The sequence below is a fragment of the Arachis hypogaea genome, chromosome 14 (genome assembly GCF_003086295.3).
Source record: "Arachis hypogaea cultivar Tifrunner chromosome 14, arahy.Tifrunner.gnm2.J5K5, whole genome shotgun sequence".
Lineage (NCBI taxonomy): Eukaryota > Viridiplantae > Streptophyta > Magnoliopsida > Fabales > Fabaceae > Arachis > Arachis hypogaea.
Genome location: NC_092049.1, coordinates 50,441,641 through 50,458,933, shown reverse-complemented (window position 1 = coordinate 50,458,933; position 17,293 = coordinate 50,441,641). Strand labels below are relative to the sequence as shown.

Genomic DNA, 17,293 nt, shown 5'->3' with positions numbered 1-17,293 from the left:
ATCATTCTATGTCTAGTGTGGGAAGGGGAAGAATAGGAGGAAAAGGGCAACAACAAGGAAGATAAAATACAAGGTGGTAAAGTTCCTTTCTCCTTTTACTTATTTCCAGCACTTTAATTTGCATGATTGTCTTCTATGTTCTTTGTATGTATGTGTGCTTTCTCCTTGTGAATAAGCATGTCAATTCTGTCTTTTAAACTTTTTATTGATTAAGGCTGTGTTTTCTAGTCTGAATGTCATTACTGCATCCTTACTTTGCTTACTTGTATGCTTGTCCCTTTGAATCAAATGAAAAAGAGAATGAGTGTTTTACAAAAGACCAGAGTGGAGTTCATACTATGGAGTAAGTTCATGAGTTTATGGTGTGATCATAAGTTAGCTAAGTTGGTTCAACCATAAGGTGGGAAGACAACTATCTGGCAGGAATACTATGCTTGAGACACACCCCATGAAACTAGCTAAATAAGAAGATCCTAATAAGAAAAAGGGAAGGAACAATAAAGGTTGAAAAATAAAAGAAAAAGAGTAAGCAATAAGGCTAGGCACCAATGGTTTTAATCTTGAGGCAAGTGTCTGTGGTGCTCCTGTGTGAGGGATCTACTTGGATGAATAAGCTCTTAGGGGTGCCTTATCACTTGGTAACTTGGGTTAACTAACTCGGGATTATCAGCTGAAAGTCCACTATCAAGAGTAACCTTCACTACAGAGCATTTAGTAACCCAAAGAGGTGCTGGACACCAAGGTCTCAAGAAAAGAAAATAAATAAACTATATGCCTGTGGTGTGTATGTATGGGGGAGAGACTTGAGCAAGTAAGTCCTTAGGGGTGCTTCAACACCTAGCACCTTGAACCAACTGGTTCAGGAGTGTTGGCTGAAAGCTTATTTTAAAGAGTTGCCCCCTTACAGAGCACTTAGCTTAAAAAACACAAATAAGCCCTGAAATGACAACAAAAGGATCAATGAATAAAAGTCTCATGGGATGCAATCACAGTAAGTATTCTAGGACATGATAAAGGTCTGAAAGCCAGGAATGAACCTAAGTTGCTATGCATGAAACCACCATAAAAACAGGGACATGACTTCCACAAGAATGACTCATTTCTCTTGGCATTCCATTCATCATTCTCTTGTTCCAGTACTTACTTAGGGACAAGCAAGCTTTAAGTTTGGTGTTGTGATGCCAGGGCATTTTGGCCAGTTTTACTGACCTTTTCTTTACTGTTTTTAAGGTAGTTTCATGCATTTTCTTAGGAAATAAGCTAGTTTTAGGTAGATATTCACTTACATCTTGATTCAAGCAAACATTGTGAATTTTGAATGATTTCATGAGAATTTTGCATGAATTGAATGATAAATTGGATGATGCATGATTCCATGATTAAGAGCAAGACTTTGATGCACTTTGTTTGATTGATTTCAGGCCAAAAGAAGAAGAGAAGAGCCACGTTAGTGGCTACGTTAGTTACACTAACGTAGACACTAACGTGGAAGGAAGGAAAGCCCTAACGTTAGTGGGAAAAGTTAGTGGCATTAACTTTGAAGAAAGGAAATGGAGCCAACGTTAGTGATACTTAACATTATCACTAACGTTGGACCAAGCTCATGAGTGGCCACGGTAGAGTCCACGTTAACCTAGTTAACGTGGCCTCTAACGTTAAGAAGGAAGGGGGGAAGCCAACGTTAGTGACACTCAACATCGTCACAAACGTTGGCAAAAGCACATTAAGCCACGTTAAGATCTTTGAGGAGTTCAACGCCAGGTTGGTGCACATTTTGGGCGTTCAACGCCCATTTTGTAGCCATTTCTGGTGTTGAACGCCAGAACCATGCTTGTTCTGGGCGTTCAGCGCCAGGATGCTGCCCATTTTGGGCGTTCAGCGCCAGAACCATGCTCTGTTCTGGCGTTGAACGCCAGACAGGTGCTTCCTCCAGGGTGTGATTTTTCTTCTGCTGTTTTTGATTACGTTTTCAATTTTTTTATTTATTTTGTGACTCCACATGATCATGGACCTACAAAGACATATAACTAAGAAAAAAAAATAGAGTTAGATAAAGAGAAATTGGGTTGCCTCCCAACAAGCGCTTCTTTAATGTCAATAGCTTGACAGTGGGTTCTCATGGAGCCTCACAGATGTTCAGAGCTTTGTTGAGGCTCTCCAACACCAAACCTAGAGTTTGGATATGGGAGTTCAACACCAAACTTAGAGTTTGGTTGTGGCCTCCCAACACCAAACTTAGAGTTTGACTGTGGGGGCTTTGTTTGACTCTGCTTTGAGAGAAGCTTTTTATGCTTCCTCTCCATGGATGCAGAGAGAGATCCTTGAGTTGTAAACACAAGGTTGTCCTCATTCAATTGAAGGATTAACTCTCCCCTGTCCACATCAATCACAGCTCTTGCTGTGGCTAGGAAAGGTCTTCCTAGGATGATGGATTCATCCTCTTCCTTTCAAGTATCCAGGACTATGAAATCAGCAGGGATGTAAAGGCCTTCAACCTTTACTAACACGTCCTCTACTTGTCCATAAGCCTGTTTTCTTGAATTGTCTGCCATCTCTAATGAGATTTTAGCAGCTTGCACCCCATAGATTCCCAGTTTCTCTATTACAGAGAGGGGCATGAGGTTTATCCCTGAACCAAGGTCACACAGAGCCTTAAAAATCATGGTGCCTATAGTACAAGGTATTATGAACTTTCCAGGATTCTGTCTCTTCTGAGGCAATGTCAGTTGATCCAGATCACTTAGTTCATTGACGAACAAGGGAGGTTCAACTTCCCAAGTATCAATGCCAAATAATTTGGCATTCAGCTTCATAATTGCACTAAGAAACTTGGCTATTTGCTCTTCAGTAACATCCTCATTCTCTTCAGAAGAGGAATACTCATCAGAGCTCATGAATGGCATAAAGAGGTTTAATGGGATCTCTATGGTCTCTAGATGAGCCTCAGAGTCCTTTGGTTCCTCAGAGGGAAGCTCCTTATTGATCACTGGACGTCCCAGGAGGTCTTTCTCCTTGGGATTCACGTCCTCCTCTCCCTCATTGGGTTCGGCCATTTTGGTTATGTCAATGGCCTTGCACTCTCCTTTTGGATTTTCTTCTGTATTGATTGGGAGAGTGCTAAGAGGGATTTCAATGATCCTTTTACTCAGCTGGCCCACTTGTGCTTTCAAATTTCTAATGGAAGACCTTGTTTCATTCATGAAACTTACAGTGGCCTTGGATAGATCAAAGACTAAGTTTGCTAAGCTAGATGGATTATGCTCAGAATTCTCTGTCTGTTGCTAAGTGGATGATGGAAAAGGCTTGCTATTGCTAAACCTGTTTCTTCCACCATTATTAAAGCCTTGTTGAGGCTTTTGATCCTTTCATGAGAAATTTGGATGATTTCTCCATGATGAGTTATAGATGTTTCCATAAGGTTCACCTAAGTAATTCACCTCTGCTATTGCAGGGTTCTCAGGATCATAAGCTTCTTCTTCATAAGAAGCCTCTTGAGTACTGTTGGATGCAGCTTGCACTCCATTCAGACTCTGAGAGATCATATTGACTTGCTGAGTCAATATTTTATTCTGAGCCAATATGGCATTCAGAGTATCAATTTCAAGAAATCCCTTCTTTATAGGCGTCCCATTATTCACAGGATTCCTTTCAGAAGTGTACATGAACTGGTTATTTGCAACCATGTCAATGAGTTCTTGAGCTTCTGCAGGCATTTTCTTTAGGTGAATGGATCCACCTGCAGAGGTATCCAATGACATTTTAGATAACTCAGACAGACCATCATAGAATATATCCAAGATGGTCCATTCTGAAAGCATGTCAGAAGGACACTTTTTGGTCAGTCCTTTGTATCTCTCCCAAACTTCATAGAGGGATTCACCTTCTTTCTGTCTGAAGGTTTGAACATCCACTCTAAGCTTGCTCAGCTTTTGAGGAGGAAAGAACTTGGCTAGGAAAGCCTTGACCAGCTTATCCCAAGAGTTCAGGCTATCCTTAGGTTGAGAGTCCAACCATACTCTAGCTCTGTCTCTTACAGCAAAAGGGAAAAGCATGAGCCTGTAGACTTCAGGATCAACTCCGTTAGTCTTAACAGTATCACATATCTACAAGAATTCAGTTAAGAACTGAAAAGGATCTTCAGATGGAAGTCCATGAAACTTGCAGTTCTGCTGCATCAGAGAAACTAATTGAGGTTTCAGCTCAAAGTTGTTTGCTCCAATGGCAGGAATGGAGATGCTTCTTCCATGTAAATTGGAATTTGGTGCAGTAAAGTCACCAAGCATTCTCCTTGCATTGTTGTTGGGTTCGGCTGCCATTTCCTTTACTTGTTCGAAATTTTCAATCAAGTTGTCTCTTGATTGTTGTAATTTAGCTTCTCTTAATTTCCTCTTCAGAGTCCTTTCAGGTTCTGGATCAGCTTTAACAAGAATGCCTTTTTCTCTGTCCCTGCTCATAAGAAAGAGAAGAGAAAAAGAAAAGAAGAGGAATCCTCTATGTCACAGTAAAGAGATTCCTTATTGTTAGTAGAAGAAGAAAAAGAATAGGGGTGAAGAAGAATGAAGAATCCAAACACAAAGGTAAGGATAGGAGCAGTGATGTGAGATGAAGAGAGGTGTTAGTAGATGAATAAATAAATAGAAGGGGATGAGGGAGAAGAATTTTCGAAAAATAATTTTTGAAAAAGAGTTAGTGATTTTTGAAAAAAAAGTTTTTGAAAAAGGTTAGTAGTTTTTCGAAAATAAAAAATAAAATAATTAGTTAATTAAAAAGAAATTTTTGAAAAAAAAAAGGAGGATATTTTCGAAAATTAGAGAGAGAGAGAGTTAGTTAGGTAGTTTTGAAAAAGATAAGAGGCAAACAAAAAGTTAGTTAGTTAGTTGAAACAAATTTTGAAAATCAATTTTGAAGAGATAAGAAGATAGGAAGTTAGAGAAGATATTTTGAAATCAATTTTTTTGAAAAAAAAATAAGATAGGAAGATATTTTTGAAAAGATATGATTGAAATTAGTTTTGAAAAAGATTTGATTTTTGAAATCACAATTAATGACATGATTCACAAGAAATCACAATATATGATTCTAGAACTCAAAGTTTGAATCTTTCTTAACAAGTAAGTAACAAACTTGAAATTTTTTTGAATCAAACATTTATTGGTGATGTTATTTTCGAAAATTATGTGATAAAGATAAGAAAAAGATTTTTGAAAAACATTTTTATATTTTTTGAAAATAACTAAGAAAAATGAGAAAGATTTGATTTTTGAAAAAGATTTTGAAAAAGATAAGATTTTTAAATTGAAAATTTGATTTGACTCATAAAAACAACTAGATTTTAAAAATTTTTGAAAACGTCAAATCTAATTTTCGAAATTATGAGAGAAAAGAGGGAAAGATATTTTTTTATTTTTGAATTTTTATGATGAGAGAGAAAAACACTAAAAAGATGCAATGCATGAAATTTTTAGATCAAAACATGTGATGCATGCAAGAATGCTATGAATGTCAAGATGAACACCAAGAACACTATGAAGATCATGATGAACATCAAGAACATATTTTTGAAAAAAAATTTTTTTTTTTTTTGCAAAGAAAACATGCAAGACACCAAACTTAGAATTCTTTAATGCTTAGACATAAAGAATTCAGGAATGCATATGAAAAACAAGAAAAGACACAAAACATGCAAATGCAAAGATCAAACAAGAAGACTTACCAAGAACAACTTGAAGATCATGAACACTATGACTGCATGAAAATTTTCGAAAAATGCAAGATGCACATGCAATTGACACCAAACTTATAACATGACTCAAGACTCAAACAAGAAACACAAAAATATTTTTGATTTTTATGATTTTCTAAATTTTTTTGTAATTTTTTTTTCGAAAATTTTTGTTAAAAATAAAAATAAGGATTCCAAAATTTTTAATATGAATTCTAGGAATCTTGCATTCCTAGTCTAAAGCTTCAGTCCAGAACACTAGACATGGCCAATGGCCAGCCAAGCTTCAGCATGTAAATCAGGTTCAGCAGCAGGTGGATTAGCAACAACTAGCTTGCTCTTGATAACAAATTGCAAGCCTCAGTCCAAATAAATTTAGACATGGCTTTACAGGCAACCAGGCTTCACATGCTTCATGAGACACTAGAATTCATTCTTAAAAATTTTTAATAAAATTTTTGAAAACATTTTTATTTTTTCGAAAACAGATGAGAAAATTTTTGAAAGGTTTTTTTGAAAATTTTTTTTTTGAAAATAAAATAAAAAGAAAATTACCTAATCTGAGCAACAAGATGAACCGTTAGTTGTCCAAACTGGAACAATCCCCGGCAACGGCGCCAAAAACTTGGTGCGCAGAAATTGTGATTACACTTTGATTATGTAAAATTCATTGCTCTTTCTTTCCCTGGTAATGGCGCCAAAAACATGATGCCAATACCATGGTTCACAACTTCGCACAACTAACCAGCAAGTGCACTGGGTCGTCCAAGTAATACCTTACGTGAGTAAGGGTCGAATCCCACGGAGATTGTTGGTATGAAGCAAGCTATGGTCACCTTGTAAATCTCAGTCAGGCGGATATAAAATAGTAATGGGGTTTTCGAAATTAATTAATAAAATAGGGATAGAAATACTTATGTAAATCATTGGTGAGAATTTCAGATAAGCGAATAGAGATGCTTTTCGTTCTTCTGAACCTTTGCTTTCCTGCTGCCTTCATCCAATCAGTCTTACTCCATTCTTTGACTGGCTTTATGTGATACATCACCATTGTCAATGGCTACTTTCGGTCTTCTCTCGGGAAAATGATCCAAATGCCTTGTCACGGCACGGCTAATCGTCTGGAGGCATCACCCTTGTCAATGGTTACATCCTATCCTCTTAGTGAACATGGTCAACGCACCCTGTCATGGCACGGCTATTCATCTGTCGGTTCTCGATCATGCTGGAATAGGATTTACAATCCTTTTGCGTCTGTCACTATGCCCAGCAATCGCGAGTTTGAAGCTCGTCACAGTCATTCAGTCATTGAATCCTACTCGGAATACCACAAATAAGGTTTAGACTTTCTGGATTTTCTTGAATGCCGCCATCATTCTAGCTTACACCACGAAGATTCTGATTAAGAGATCTAAGAGATACTCATTCAATCTAATGTAGAACGGAAGTGGTTGTCAGGCACGCGTTCATGGGGAATGATGATGATTGTCACGTTCATCACATTCAGGTTGAAGTGCGAATGAATATCTTAGAAGCGAAATAAGATGAATTGAATAGAAAACGGTAGTACTTTGCATTAATCTTTGAGGAACAGCAGAGCTCCACACCTTAATCTATGGAGTGTAGAAACTCTACCATTAAAAATACATAAGTGAAAGGTCTAGGCATGGCCGAATGGCCAGCCCCTCTGATCTTAGAACCAGGCGTCCAAAGATATCTAATACAATAGTAAAAGGTCCTATTTATAATAAACTAGCTACTAGGGTTTACAGAAGTAAGTAATTGATGCATAAATCTACTTCCGGGACCCACTTGGTGTGTGCTTGGGCTGAGCTTGAGTGTTACACATGTAGAGGTCATTCTTGGAGTTGAACGCCAGTTTTGGTGCCAGTTTGGGCGTTGAACTCCACTTTGCAACTTGTTTCTGGCGCTGGACGCCAGAATTGTGCAGAGAGCTGGCGTTGAACGCCATTTTACGTCGTCTAAACTTGGGCAAAGTATGGACTATTATACATTGCGGGAAAGCTCTGGATGTCTAATTTTTAACGCAATTAGAAGCGCGCCATTTCGAGTTCTGTAGCTCCCGAAAATCCACTTTGAGTGCAGGAAGGTCAGAATCCAACAGCATCAGCAGTCCTTCTTCAACCTCTGAATCTGATTTTTGCTCAAGTCCCTCAATTTCAGCCAGAAAATACCTGAAATCACAGAAAAACACACAAACTCATAGTAAAGTCTAGAAATGTGAATTTAACATAAAAAGTAATAAAAACATCCCTAAAAGTAACTAGATCCTACTAAAAGCATACTAAAAACAATGTCAAAAAGCGTATAAATTATCCGCTCATCAAGAGACACAATGAGGACAAGCAAGGATGGGAGCATGGGCATACACATGAATGACAGGTGGTGGAGTTCTTTTTGGTCCATCGTTTTCTATGCTTTAAATAAGGAAGATCTTGTATGAAATAGAACATGCTTCCATGTTAGTTTGAATCTTTTTAAATTCTGTCTTTTAAGTTTTCTTTATGAATAGGTCTCTGTGTGCTAGTCTTTATGTCACTGCATCCTTACTTTACTTACTTGTATGCTTGTTCCTTTGAATCAAATGAAGAGAGAATGTTTATGTTTCAAAAGACCAGAGTAGAGTTCATACTATGGAGTACATTCATGAGTTTGTGGTGTGATCATAAGTTAGCTAAGTTGGTTCAACCATAAGGTGGGATGACAACTATCTGGCCTGAATACTTTGCTTTGAATATACTCATGAGACTAAGTATATGACAAGATCCTAATAAGATAAAGAGAAAAGAATAATGAAAGTGGAAAAACAAAAGAAAAAGAGTAAACAATAAGGCTAGGCACCAATGGTTTTGATCTTAAGATATGTGTCTGTGGTGTTCCTGTGTGAGGGATATACTTGGATGAATAAGCTCTTAGGGGTGCTTTATCACTTGGTAACTTGGGTTAACTAACCCGGGATTATCAGCTGAAAGTCCATTATCAAGAGTAACCCTCACTACAGAGCATTTAGTAACCCAAAGAGGTGCTGGACACCAAGGTCTCAAGAAGGAAAATAAATGAACTATATGCCTGTGGTGTGTATGTATGGGGGAGAGAGTTGAGGGAGTAAGTCCTTAGGGGTGCTTCAACACCTAGCACCTTGAAGCAACTGGTTCGGAAGTGTTGGCTGAAAGCTTATCTTTAAAAGTTACCCCCTTACAGAGCACTTAGCCTAAGAAAACCAATAAGCTCTGAAATGACAATAAAGGGATCAATGAATAAAAGTCTCATGGGATGTAAGCAAAGTGAGTGTTTTAGGACATGATAAAGGTCTGAAAGCCAGTAAAGGAATGAACCTAAGTTGCTATGCATGAAACCACCATAAAATCAGTGATATGACTTCCACAAGAATGACTAATTGCTCTCGGCATTCCATTCATCATTCTCTTGTTCCAGTACTTGCTTAGGGACAAGCAAGCTTTATGTTTGGTGTTGTGATGCCAGGGCATCTTGGCCAGTTTCACTGACCTTTTCTTTACTGTTTTTAAGCTAGTTTCATGCATTCCCTTAGGAAATAAGCTAGTTTTGGGTAGATATTCACTTACACCTTGATTCAAGCATACATTGTGCATTTTACATTATTTCATGAGGATTTTGCATGAGTTTAGTGACAAATTATATGCTGCATTGCCCATGAGTTGGACTAGAACTTTGATGCGCTCTATTGCTTGATTTCAGGACCAAAGGAAGCAACGAATGGGAGGTAACTTGCAAAGTTAATGAGAAAAGTGATTGCCAATAACGCTCTCGAAGCCATCATTGACCACGTTAAGAGTCACGTTAACTAAGTTAACGAGAACTCTAACGTGGAGAGGGGAAGTTGAGCCAACATTAGTGACACTTAACATTGTCACTAACGTTGGCAAATTCTCATAAGTAGCCACGTTAGAGTCCACGTTAACTTAGTTAACGTGGCCTCTAACGTTAGAAGGGGGGAGAAACGCCAACGTTAGTGACATTCAACATTGTCACTAACGTTGGCCTAAGGAGAAACATACCACGTTAACTCCCACGTTAACTTGGTTAATGTGGGAGCTAACGTAAGAAGCAAGAGTGGTCGACAACGATAGTGACACCCAACATTCTCACTAACGTTGGAAGCAACCACACAACCCCCCAAGGAGCCACGTTAACTTCCACGTTAACTTAGTTAACGTGGAAGCTAACGTTAATGAGTGAAAGAAACGCCAACGTTAGTGACATTCAACATTGTCACTAACGTTGCGGATGGCTAAGCATGGCCACGTTAGAAGCCACGTTAACCTAGTTAACGTAGACTCTAATGTAAGACATAGGGGCACCTTGGAACGTTAGTGACAATGTTGAGTGTCACTAACGTTCTCGAAGGATGGCAAGCCCACGTTAAAGAGCCACGTTAACTTAGTTAACGTGGGCTCTAACGTGGGAACAAAGGGGGCTTTTCAAAGTTATTGGGAATGTTAAGTCTCAATAACATGTGCGAAGGACTTAGAGGCAACGTTAGTCGCAACGTTTGTGCCACTAACGTTGAAGTTAACGTGGCTTTTACTTAGGAACGTTAGTGAGAAAGTTGATTGTCACTAACGTTCTCGAACTCATATTTTCACTAAACGTTAACACCCCTAACGTCCTGAGCTAAAGTCTCTGCCCACTTCACACTTTCTCTCTGCAAGTAAAACCAAGCCCAAATGAAGAAGAGAACTGCTTCAAACTCAAGATCCAAAGGCCCAAGACTTGAAGAGCCAACTAGAAGCTGAGAAAAATAGTATATATAGGAGTAGCTTTGAATTGTTAAGGAGTTCTGAAAAGTGGGGAAAAAGAGAATTACTCTCTGTATTTTACCTTATCTGCATTTTCTAGTTTTATGATGTATTTTCCATCTTTGTTTTCATTTTCTAGAGCTATGAACAACTAAACCCCTTTCATTGGGTTAGGGAGCTCTGTTGTAATTTGATGGATCAATACTAATTTTCATTATTCTTCTTCTATCTTTTCTCTTGATTTTACTTGAAAGCTTTCGATCTTCATCCAATTGGGTAGTTATCTTGGAAAAGAAGCTATTCAAACTTGGATCTCTTTTGAACCTTGAAAGAGGAATGAAGAGATCAAGCTAGAAATGCTTTCTCATGCTGGACCAAATTGGGTTTGGATGGGTATGTGACTATAACCCTCTCAATACTTGATTTGGGAAATGCATGTGGTATAATCAGTGACCATACTTCATCTCTTCTCATGAGCAATTGACCAATGAATTGGCTATTGATCAAGATTTGAGAGATTGAATTTGTAATTCAATCAATTAAGATTGCCAAGGAGATCAATGAGTGCATTGATTGAGGAAGAGATGAAAATGAACTTGATCCGGAGGGTTTCAATATCTCCTAAGCCCAATGAACTCCCCATCTCTGATCTTACCCATTCTCTTTAATTTCTGCCATTTACTTTTATAAGCAAATCCCCCATTCCCATTTACAATTCTGCAATTTACTTTCAGTCATTTACTTCCAGTCCTTTAATTCTAGCATTTACTTTTCTGTTATTTACATTCCTGCCATTTTATTTTCTGCAATTCTCAACCCAAATTCTGGATTCGCTCAACTAGAACATTCTTCTAATTAAAGTTGTTTGATCAATCAATCCCTGTGGGATTCGACCTCACTCTATTGTGAGTTTTTACTTGACGACAAATTTGGTACACTTGCCGAAGGAAATTTGTTGAGAGACAGTTTCCACCCGCATCACCTCCACGTTAGAGTCCACGTTAACTAGGTTAACGTGGCTTTTAACGTAGCCAATATGGGCTTAGTCCAACGTTAGTGACAAAGGTGAGTGTCACTAACGTTGGCATCATCTTCTTCTTCCACGTTAGAGCTCACGTTAACTAAGTTAACGTGGCTCTTAACGTGGCGAATTGCCCCTTTTGGAACGTTAGTGGCACTTACTTTTACCAATAACGTTGGAGTTCTACTTTTCTTCCACGTTGGCTTCCACGTTAACATAGTTAACGTGGCAACTGACGTGGGCTATGATGGCTCACGAAGGCGTTATTGGCAATCACTTTTCTTATTAACGTTGCAAGCTAGCCTTCATTCCACGTTAGTGGTCACATTAGCTAGACTAATGTGGCTACTAATGTGGTTCTTCCTTGCTTCCTTTATCCTGAAATCAAGCAATAAAGTGCATCAAAGCTCTAATCCAAGTTATGAGACATGCATCATTCAATTTGTCCTTTAATTCATGCATAATTCTCATGAAATCATGTAAAATTCACAATGTTTGCTTGAATGAAGATGTAAGTGATTATTTACCCAAAACTTTCTTATTTCCTAAGAAAATGCATGAAACTACCTTAAAACCATAAAGAAAAGGTCAGTGAAACTGGCCAAAATGCCCTGGCATCAGGAACTCGATTAAATCATGCCTATTCACAGTCATTGAGGTCTTATCCACACCAAACAATCAACATTATGGTGATCAGTCTTAATATCTCAAGTTAAGCACGAACATTCCCAAAATGAGTGCTCATAGACATTCATGCCAAATGTATCTTTAAGATACCCTAACGGCATGAGACACACAAGCAGAGTATGCAGTGAAGCATAGTCAGTCCACTCCCCAGGCTTTACTGGAAATGAACTGCTCTGATACCAAATTGTAACGACCCAAATTCTGGTACGCCATGATCATACTTGTTTTCCTAATTATTATATATTATTTATTATATGAGCCTTATTCATTATTAAAAGCGTAGTTATTTTGCGAAGTACATTTTTTTTTGAAATGTTTGGATTAATAAACAGAATCATTCATAATCAGTTCACAAATAATAGCAGATAAAATAATTATAAACAACCACGCATAAATACATCTCAAGCAGTTGATAACTGATAAACCCCGATTTCGTGGTTTATCTTGTGCTTATTTTGGAGAATTTTATCAATATTTTTCACACTTATTCACAAGAAATGCATGGTTTTGTGTTCACTTCCCAATATTGCTCTATGATGAAAAACATGCTTATTTTACCTTAAAATTGCCATATTTTAATCCTCTTCTATTGTCATTCGATGCCGTGATATCTGTGTTGAGTAATTTCAGGAATTATAGGTTAGGAATGACTCAGAAGAGAGGGAGAAAGCTTGTACAAAAAGGGAGGAACATGAAGAATTGAAGTCTTGGAAGCAGCAGCATCGGCGCGCCCGCGCACTCCACGCGCTCGCGTGGATGGAACTGACTAGAAGCGGCGCGCAAGGATGGACGCATCCACGCAGATTGGAAGATTTCTATCGATGCACACGCGCAACTGGCGCGCACGCGTGGATCACAAAAGTAATCGGCGCGCGTGCACGCATGGCGCGCACGCGTGGGAAGCTGCACGTGACCTTATTAAGAGAAATCGTGCCTGGCGATTTCTGAGGCCAAGGAGGCCCAATTTCAAGCTGTTTCTGCATGGAAAAGACCCAAGGATGCTTAGGGGGAATAGAGGGATGACTTATTTGGAGACGAGGACATAATTTTGAGAGTTTCTTTGGTTCTTGGGTGATTCTAGAGAGAGAAACCCTTGTTCCTCTCTAGATCTAGTTTCCATTTTGATTTTTCCTTGTTGATTTGTGAATTGGATTTTGTTAATTACAGTTTTAATTGTTCAATTTAATTTCCTTGCTACAATCTTGCTTACATCCAGTGATAGTTTTATGATTCTTGTCAATTGTTATTTTACCCATTTCATGAATGTTGTGAATCTTGTTTTGTTGATGTTACATTGATGATTTCTATGTTTAATCTTGTTGATTGTTTGATTGTATGTTGATCATTGTTAGCGGGTATTTGTAGAATTCAATTTAATTACTATTTTAAACATGTCTTTTGTTAGCTCTTACCAAGTGTTTGATGAATTGTTTACTTTGATTATGGAGTAGTTCTTCTCACTCTTGGCCTAGGTCAAGGGAATTGGGTAAACTTGAGTCATTGGATCTAATGGATTTGATGATTTGGGAGCCCTGGGTGGTCAATTTGATACTCATTGACGCCAACCCACTACTAATCTAATTAGTAGGTAGGTTGGGACTTATGGGTTGATGTGGCCAGGGCCATTTGACGTACTTCAAGTCTAGGAGTAGATATCACGTACTTAAGACTTGGGAGTAGACTTAATGAGCTTGGTTCCTCATAATTGTCAAGATGGAGTGTTGGACAAGGATTGTGACCCCAATTTCCGTGTCTAGCCAAGAGTTGTTTTTATCATTCATATTTGAAAACTGATTTCCAATTTCACGTGTCTTAGTCATAGTTATTCGTTTAGCTTAAGGTAGAATTAAGTAAAATATTGCTTACTCATTGGAATTGCTTAGTTTTTGCTTACGTAGTTGAATTAATTTATTGCAATTTAAGATTACTTGTTTGTTAAGTTTTCCATTTATTTTCATGCTCATAACTCTCAACCCCGGATTTCATGCTCATACTTGTTTGAATACTTCTGTTATTTCTGTTGGGGTTAAACTTGTGACAACCAAATCCCTCTTCTAAATTTGACCCCCGAGGATTGTTGTTGGTAGGCTATACTCACAACGAGGTGATATTAAAGAAAAAAATCTTACCAATATAACATCCCTTGGTTGTGCACGTGTTAAATTTATGGCGCCGTTGCCGGGGAATGGTTGCAACGTATGCCTTGATATTGGTTATGTGAATATGTGAATATTGTAGATATTTTGCTCTTTCAATACTTAGCTATAGTTTAAATTTCTTTTGCATTTGTACTATGACTTTCAAGTTTGATGACTTGGTCGCAACCGAATTCTAGCTTAGCCAATTTTGATCCCGAGATTGAAAGAACTTTGTTACACACTCGGCAAGCTAGAAGGCGATTGGACTACACGCCTAGTACTTCGGCCTCTCTTGAGGAAAACACTGAATCACTAGACGCCACCGAGGGTAACTTGGAGTCCGATACTTCCTATTCTTCTGTTGGCACTACTAATACATCTTTGCATCCTACAGGTGAGCCACACATGGCGGAGCCACGCCGGATCACTTTGCATGAGCAAGGAGCTCCGGATATCATACTTCAACCGTTACAAGCAAGGTATCCTAACCTTGATCCAAACTTTGAGTTGAAGAGTAGCTTGATAAATCTACTTCCTAAGTATTATGGGTTGCCAGGTCAAGACCCCATCCGACATTTGAAGGATTTTCATGTTGCTTGTTCTACGGCTCGAAGGCATGGAGCCGATGAGGTAACCATCATGGTTTTTGCCTTTCCTTTTTCTCTTGAAGCACAAGCAAAAACATGGTTTTATTCGCTACCGGATGATATTGTGACTAATTGGGATTTTTTGAGAAGAGAGCTTCTTGACAAGTTCTTCCCACCGGAGAAGACCGAGTACATCCGGAAAGAGATTTCGGGCATAATGCAAAGAGACCAAGAGAGCATGTATGAGTATTGGTCTCGGTTCAAGAGGCTATTGGAGTCATGTCCACATCACGGAATGACCACTCGCTTGCTCATTAGCAACTTTACCGGAGGTCTTTGTGCGGAAGATAGAAGATTGCTTATCGCCTCTAGTGGCGGGTCCCTTTCGAAAAACAAGACGGAAGGAGAAGCTTGGGATTTGATCAAGGATGTCGCCGAGTCTACGCAACTCACAAGAGTGAGAAATAACCCCCTTAAGGGTGTGGTAGAACCGTCCCCCTCCGAAGCAAGTCTAACCAAGGCACTTGGGGATATGGCCACCATCTTTACACAAATTCAAAGAGATCAAAGGGAGTACTACTCCATCAAAGCCATCCAAGCCCCTCCTCCGGTTGCTCAACTTGAAGGCCCTCCTAGGATTTGTGGATTGTGCTCTAGCACTACACATTACACCGATCAATGCCATCAAATTCAAGAGGAACATGCCCTTGTGGTAGCCAATGTGAATTACAACAACCGTCCACCATATCCTTCTCAAGGCCAGAACAACTACCATCAAGGTAGCAATCAACATCAAGGGTGGAGAGATAATGCACAAGGAAGCAATCAGAACCAAAGATGGAACAACCGTCCTTCTCATCACAATAACAACCCATCTTCATCCCAATACCACGACAATAACACCAACTACCAAGCCAACCAAAACCAAAATAACTACACCAAGTACCAAACACCACACCATAGACAACAAAACCAAACTCCTACATCTTCCAACAATCAAGTTGATGAGCTTAGAGCCGCTATGGAAAAACAAGATGAGATCAACAAGGCTCAATTTGAGGCCTTGAACACTCAATTGGCTAACCTCACCAACATACTCTCAAAGATGAACATGTCAAGCCAACCACCAACTCCCAATAACAACACCACCCAACCCTCAAGTTCATCCAACCTTCCATCCCAACCCCAACCAAACCCAAGAGGCGGTCTCAATGCCATCACTCTATGGTCGGGGACTACATTGGAGGAAATACCCCCAAGAGTCATGGGAGAGATGCATGAGGAAGAGGTAGTTGTTGGAGCTCCGCATGAAGAAGAGGTGGTAGACAAAAGGCATGAGGAAGAAGGAGTAAACCTCAAGGAACCCAAGAGGAAAGCCGTAGTCGATGAATCAATTCCTATTCCATTTCCTTCCATGGTGAAGAAAGCAAAGAAGACACCGGAATTTGATTTAGACATGCTCCAAGTGTTGAAAAAGGTCGAGGTAACCATACCACTCCTTGACGCTATTCAACAAATCCCCAAGTATGCAAAATTTTTGAAAGACTTGTGTACACACAAGGGTAGAATAGGGGAATTGGAGACATTATCCTTGGGTAGCTCGATTTCTTCCTTGATAGAGCCTATTCCAAGAAAATGTGGTGACCCTGGACCGTGCTTAGTGTCTTGTTGTATTGGTGGATACACTTTTCATGATTGTATGTGTGACTTGGGAGCTTGTGTTAGCATCATGCCGCTTTCCATCTATGTGCGGTTGAATTTAGCTCCATTGAAGAAGTCGGGGGCGAGGTTTGCCTTAGCCGATAAAAGTGTGATCACAGTAATGGGAATAGCTGAAGATGTACTTGTGGCAATTAAGGATTTGGTTTTTCCGGTTGACTTTTACATCCTTGAGATGCCCCCAACGGAAGGTAGAAGCTCATCCTCCGTCCTACTTGGTAGACCTTTCCTCAAAACCTCCAAATTCAAGCTAGATGCCTTCACTGGTATATATTCCTTTGGAGTTGGAGACAAGACTATCAAGTTCAATTTAGAGGAAGCCATGAAACATCATCCCGAAGAACATTCTATGGTCCGATGCGACATAATTGATGAAGTGGTAGCGGAAGTACAAGAAGAAGATCATGACAAGTCGTGCTACCCCCCCGTTGAGGAGATAGATGACCAAGAGGATGAACTTAAAGAAGTTGCCAAGAATGAGTCCCATGAGCCTGATGAAAAGGAACCTCATCTTGAGGTAGCAAGTGAACTGAAACCCCTTCCCTCCCATCTGAAATATGCATTCCTAGAAAACAACTGTGGGTTTCCAGTTATTATTGCTAGTGAAATCTCAAGTGAAG

The 17,293-nt window shown here is 39.2% G+C and overlaps 1 non-coding gene across 1 annotated transcript; it reads left to right on the top strand.

Annotated features, from left to right (window-relative positions):
* The first annotated feature begins 3,812 nt into the window (after nucleotides 1-3,812).
* LOC112745094 (small nucleolar RNA R71) lies at nucleotides 3,813-3,920 on the top strand. Its single transcript, XR_003173039.1, has one exon. It is a non-coding gene; the product is annotated as a small nucleolar RNA R71 (small nucleolar RNA).
* The last annotated feature ends 13,373 nt before the right edge of the window (nucleotides 3,921-17,293 follow it).